The sequence below is a fragment of the Apium graveolens genome, chromosome 6, assembly GCF_009905375.1.
Source record: "Apium graveolens cultivar Ventura chromosome 6, ASM990537v1, whole genome shotgun sequence".
NCBI lineage: Eukaryota > Viridiplantae > Streptophyta > Magnoliopsida > Apiales > Apiaceae > Apium > Apium graveolens.
This window is the reverse complement of record NC_133652.1, coordinates 132,367,737-132,374,817: the sequence shown is the minus strand read 5'-3', so window position 1 is coordinate 132,374,817 and position 7,081 is coordinate 132,367,737. Positions and strand designations below refer to the sequence as shown.

General features: G+C 33.4%; 1 non-coding gene across 1 annotated transcript; it reads left to right on the top strand.

The window, feature by feature from the left end:
* Positions 1-857: 857 nt before the first annotated feature.
* Positions 858-964, top strand: LOC141670096 (small nucleolar RNA R71). The gene has a single exon (XR_012554343.1). It is a non-coding gene; the product is annotated as a small nucleolar RNA R71 (small nucleolar RNA).
* The last annotated feature ends 6,117 nt before the right edge of the window (positions 965-7,081 follow it).

The window sequence follows — 7,081 nt, the reverse complement described above, 5'->3', positions numbered from 1 at the left end:
CTTTTTCAGCCAAAACTTCATATTCTAGAACTTGGGATTTTTCAGGGCTTGCAACCTTCCCAGACCTCAATGTAATTGCCTTAACCTGCTCTTCTGCTTCCCTCTTTCCTGGAACTATATCACTAGAAAGCATTCCTGGTAGTCGATTCAATAAGGTTTTAGCAATTTTTACTATCTGGTTCTCTAGAGTCTTGATAGAAATAGCCTGGCTTTGGCATATAAGAGTCTGGTTTTTGCACATAAGCCTGAACTCCTCCAATTCAGATTGTTCATTCAAAGATTGACCTGCATCATGAGTTTGTTGTTGAAGTTGGAGTTGTTGTCTTGGTGCAAATTGTTGCTGAAAACCAGGAGGGTTGAATTGTTTTTCTCCAAACTGCTGGAACGGCTATTGTATCGCATTCTAATTGTTGCTCCATCTGAAGTTAGGATGATTCCAGTTGTCAGGATGATATGTGTCTAGAACTGGTTGTTGCGATCTCTGAAAGCTGCTCACAAATTGAGTTGATTCACTAGATATAACGCATTGCTCCATCGCATACAAACCTGTACACAGCTCACAAACTCTGGTTATCTGATTAATACCATAGTTAGCCAGATAATCGATCTTCATAGACAATGCCTTTAGTTGAGAAATGATAGCCATAGTTGTATCCACTTCAAGAACTCCTGCTACCTTGCCCTGTGGCACTCTCTGGGTTGGATATTGATATTCATTAGCAGCCATCAGTTCAATTAGATCATAAGCTTCCTCATAGCTCTTTGCCCATAATGTTCCACCTGATACTGTGTTGAGCATGGGTCTTGACTGTGCTCCCAACCCGTCATAGAAATAATTGATGATCATCCAATCAGGCATTCCATGATGAGGACACTTTCTAAGCAACTCTTTGTAGCGCTCCCAAGCTTTACATTGAGATTCTCCAGTTTGTTGAGCAAACTCAGTCAGAGCATTCCTGATTGCAGTAGTCTTCGCCATTGGGAAGAATTTAGTGAGAAATGTTTAAGCAAGATCCTCCCATATGGTGATAGACCCTGGTGGTAGAGAATGTAACCAGCACTTTGCTTTATCCCTCAGAGAGAATGGGAAAAGTCTCAGCTTCACAGCATCTTCAGAAACATCGTTGAACTTAAAGGTGTCACAGATATCAATGAAATCCCTAATGTGCATATTGGGATCTTTCGTTGGAGAACAGTGACATCCTCACAATCAGGGGCCTAGATTGTGGAGTCACCATGCTGCAAATTATAATAATATAAAACAGAATCATAAACATAATGCCATGGCCCCTTGCACTGCTACAGGATCTAATACAGGTTAAGGTATGAAACAAGTTACATCTAACTACACAACATGATGCTATTACAATCTTTTCTAAATATAAAAGATAACTTCATATAGAAGCTGCCACTAATCTACCCCCTTTCTAGCTACCTGCGATATCATAGCGAATCTAACTGTGCGCGAAGGTCCAAAGTTAGCATTCTTCATAGCTGACCTTCTAAATCCAACCATACTCGAGCTTAACTGTAAAAATTTAGATAACAAAGCAACGTGAGCTACAAAAGCTCAGCAAGTAACAATAACATTAAAACAGTTAAGCTATCAGGGATCAATAGGTATCAAGGCCAACTATGATATTCAAATGGAAATCCAATATAAGGAATAAGGAAAGGAATTATAGAAAAAAATTCTTTATCGTCAGTTCAAAATTCAAGTTTTCTTTCAAAACTCTTCATAAAATTCTTTCTAACATCTTTTCAAAAACCTTTTCAAGCAAACATTTTCTAAGGAAATCTTTATTTCAAAACATATCTTTTGATTGGAGTTTTCCCACAATGTCATAGACAATACGGGTGATCAGCCACGTAATGCCTCCCATCAGGATCTAATCGTCCTTCTGAGCTTCCATGTATATAGGGTCCCCTAAGACTAGTTCCAAAACTAGTCAGCTAGACTTATTGCCATTGCTAGCGCAACACAACCAAAAATGCTAGACCGGCGTCACTCGGCCACTTACGCCCCCAATCTGTAGGAATCCGTAGAAAACATTTTTGACGGAATTCCTATATCATTTATGAAAATATCTTTCAATTTTAAGCTTTACCAACCTTTTGATGAAATAAGACCTTATTGGAAAGTCTGAAATCATATTTAAGTTCATTTTTGAAACTCAGGGATATCATGTCAAGTATCAGGTATCAAAAAGAACGCAATGGGTTCAAACATAGGTATTATCAACAATGAACCAAAAGATTCTCATAATGAATGAAATTGTGAGCATTTGAAAATATAAAGGAAACAGGCTTATTTATCAATGGCTAAGATATGGTATTTAAAATTTAAATCAACAGGAAGGATTATAAGTAAAAGAGGGAGAGAGAGCAGTTGAGGTTTCGTTAATTGCCTCTCAAAAGTATCACACTATCACAATCCTGCCTAACCATAATCTTCACTGGATCTTAGCTTTAACTTTTTCCTTTCCTATGCTTGCGTACTCACTCTATAACTCTACACGAGTAAGAACTCTATTTCAGAATCATTCTAAATACAGTTCGACGTTCACTTTAAACGTCTACCTTAACTACCCCTTTCGCGATACATACATTATACTTATTTATGTACTATTATTTCATATATATATATAGCACACATATCATAAATAGGTCATATAGCACATAACACATATTGCACATCTGGTCACTATCCGATCTTCAATTTCAAACTTAGGAAATATTTCCTTATTGGAAACAAAATTTTAAATTTAAAACTCTCTTGCAAATTATTTGATCATGTTTAGAAAACAAACTTTAAGTTTAAAAGAATTTGAAATCCATATTATAGTTTGACGAATTAATTGTAAGTCAAACTAAGTTGATTCGAATAACTGATCGCCATTTGATAACTTAATTCGACTAGCAACTAACCTAGTGAAACTATAATAGTATTTAAGCATCTTGAAAATGTAATCGCTTTTCGAAGATAGTCTAGTTACTCGACAAGTGAAACTACATTGGATAGCTAGCCAAACTACGTTAGATCATTAAAAGATTTTAACGAAATTTTGGCAGCATATACTCTGTATTTCCAACATACCACTCGACCATGGTCGAAACCCAAACACAAGCAATCAGCCTCATATACAATCACAATACTCTATTATGGTAGTATAATACTACTATATTATGGTAGTATAATACTACTATATTATGGTAGTATAATACTACTATACAAACTTCATCACAAACATACCATTCAAATTACTTGCTCTTTATACTATTTCAAGAATAAACAAGTAAATAATAAACCTTTCTATAAAAACTAAGTACATTGACTTATAAATACTTTACACAACTAGTACATTATTATGGATACTAGTTTACAATCAAAACAGACCAAATAGCCAAACACATTTAACAACCAAGGACATAAACCAATTTCAATAAGGCACATACTAGCACACGCCATCACACAAACACACATATTCTATCGTATTTACCATATTAAAGCTAGATACAAGATTACTCATCAAAGTCTTATACATAGACTCTTAGGAGTTTAAAGTATAACCCGGCCATCTCAAAAAAATGCCAATTTACTCTGTTATATTAAAGTCAAATGAAAAATCATAAAGCATGAAAGTTGTAGATACTTCTGAGATCTTTCCAAGAGGGTAAGGCTCATTAAAAACGGATAAATAACGAATTCGGAAATTGGATAAATGTGGGCTGCCTGAACAGAGTCAGGCCCTGCTCGCAGAAGTAATTTGACATTTAAGACTCCTAAATCCCAGAATATGACTCTGAGTTGTGAACACAAAATGTAGAGTTTGAAAAGATCTTTTCAGAATTGTATTCTTCAAAATTTTCTGATAAATATTTAATTTACTATAAATTTTCAAAGTCTGCCTCTCAGTTTTGAAAATTTTCTGGCAGGTTACAAAAACTGCAGAAATCACCTCCTTATAAGCTTAATTTCGAAAAACTTAAAGAATCAAAGTTGTAGAGAATTGAATTATATTTTTAGAGACTCTGAAATCATAACATTCCGACCTGTAATGAATTTTATACGAATTTAGCAAGAAAACAGGACCTAATACTTTGAAATCAAACCTTATATCTTTATAACTATATTAACAATCAATTTCACACAGAAAAGCCATTTAAACACATATTTCTCTCAGCAACAACAAAACAATGATATGCATATATCAAAACTAATATACATCAAGATATATTAGCATGCATTACTAATTTATTGCCATAATTATGTTTGAACTTAAATTCATAAAAGAATACTACATGCAAATGAGATTAATTACATACAACACTTTTTAAACAATTAGATTCACTTAAACACTCTTATCACCATCAACTACATCACATAAGTCAAGAAATCCATTCTCTCATATATACATATACACAAGCCGCATATATATATACTTCCATGATACAAAACTTTAGTACTTTAAACCACTAAATTAACAATTATTTTCACCAAGAAACACCATATACATACACATTCTTCATATATACATACACCCGCATGTATACAACACACATAAGACACCAATTCCCAACATGCAACTATAATCCATGACATGCAATTCGAATTAACTAACACTAACACTCTATTACTCAATAAACTCAAGTGAAATCACATGAAACTCTAGTTTCTCCCTCAACAACACCAAACTCAAATATACACACACCTATACATACACACGGATACCAGCATGCAAAGTACAAGTTTAATGTAAAAGAAGAGAAAAGATTAGATCCTTACCTAGCAACAAAGGAAGAAGAAAAAGTTGTATGCTTGTGTGTGTGGTTTTTGGCCGGGGGAAAAGAAAATCGAGATGAAGAGATGGGGGAGGATGATGTCTCGGGTAAAATGAGGAAAGAAAGAGGGAGGCTGATGTTTTATTTAATAAAACAAGGGTATTTTGGTAATTTCACGTATAAAAGTTTTTGTTTTAATAGTTTTTATTTGATAAATGAATGCAAAAACGTTTCTTTAATAAAATACAACTGTTATGAAAGTTATGAAAGTTATAAATTTTATATTTTTAAAATGTAGAGCACAAAATTAGCTTCGCATGCATATTTTTAAAATATTTTTCCGATGCACGGTTATTTTTGTATGAATTTTACAAGCTTGACTACGAAAAGTGCAAAAACAGTTCTTAATTCGAATTAAAAATAGGAAATAGCCCAAAATACTCACTTTCACATTAGTTTTTAATACCAAAATAATGATTGTAGAACAATAATTAAAGTTTTAATGTTTTCCAACTATTTTTCAGAAATTTAAATAAACATTTATTCACACTTTATTTTTCAATATTCACTTAAAATTTCATAAATAAATTTCTAAGCACTCTAATAATCACATAAATAAATTTCAAACATACTAATAATCACTTAAAACACACTTTAGCATATAAATATCACATATTTTATTTTTCTAACTAACTTCTCATATTTCCAAAATTCCCACTTTTCCACTTTTCAATTTCCACTTTCACATTTCACTTTCACATTTAAATTTCCGTCTTCAAAATTTTATTATGCTATTATAGCATCAATAAATCCACAATCCACTTTATCACAATTCCTCTGAAATACATCAGACTGGAATGACTATATTATTATATATATTTATTCTCTACTTTCACATAAATAGCACATAAACAAATAATCATTATATTAAAATTTTATGATCGTTACATTCTTCCCCCCTTAAAGGATTCTGTCCCCAGAATCACGCCTAAGTAAACAATTAGGGAAACTTCTCGAGCATTTCACTCTCTCAAGTTCCCATGTGAACTCTTCCACAAGAGGATTTCTCCACAAAACTTTGACTAGGGACACAGATTTATTCCTAAGCGCTTTTCTCTCCGATCTACCATCTTTATCGGATGTTCCTCATAAGACAAGCTAAATCCTTAAGTATCCATATTCTATTTCATGGTCTATAATTGGAATCCTAAAGTTTAAGAACCATTACACAATATAATGTGAACATGGGGTATGTGCAGAGATAATATCATCTCAAACACGACTTATCTTGTCCTTCAAAACTTTGCGTAAATCCTGATGCACAGAATCTCGTCTGATGGTTCGTCTATACTCCAACATTTTTAGATTAAAGGTAAGGAATATAAAATGCAAAATTCTCACTTGCGCCAATTCTTGATTCAAAAGTTTGTCGATGGAACACATTGTTTCATAATAGTTGATTGGAACTAAGGTTCAATGATCAAGAAGAAAAGAATGAAAATGATAATGACGTGATTGAGAACAACCATATTAGTACTTAAGATGGCCATTCTTAGTACCATATAGTTCACAACACACATTTAGGTGGCGTCCCACCAAACTATTTGTCACAAAGACAAACAGCCACAGTACGTGTATTGTTTGTCTCAATCAGATGACCAATTTTCAAGGAAACAAAAGATGTTCGAAGGGAGTTGGAAGTATAGAACAGATTCTGGATACTTTTAGAAAACAATAAAAATTACACTTTAGAGTGGTAGAAGAGAAATTTATCATTGGTCATTTTCATAGGTTTCTCATACACGTACTCGTATAACAACTGTAACCCATTCTTTCGTATCTCGAGAGTGAATTACACATCCACATCAATGTAGCTTTTCATACCAGATTCATTACTTCTTTTCCATCAATCACGGAAATTCACCAACATGAATATTTGCAGCAATAACCTCTTTCCACGTTATTCACACTCGGAGCTTCCGAATAGCTCTTTCCTCGTAATACACTCATAGATCAAAATCTATCTAGGTTCGTTTGATGACATTAATGGTCTTCTTACATATAGAGTCCATAAGGTGATATCAATATTCGCATTACATTTGCTACGGCATAAATCCACTAACGACGGATGTTCATCCTTAGTTTTATTTACTGTATAAGACGTCCACTCTTAGTATATCATCCCCTGTCTGAATCATCCTTTCTTTTGAAGATGCACTCATTGACGATGAATTGTTCTCATCTACATTTTAGTGTCTACACAAACTTGGAACTTATTCCAAAGTCTTTGAGTAATTCT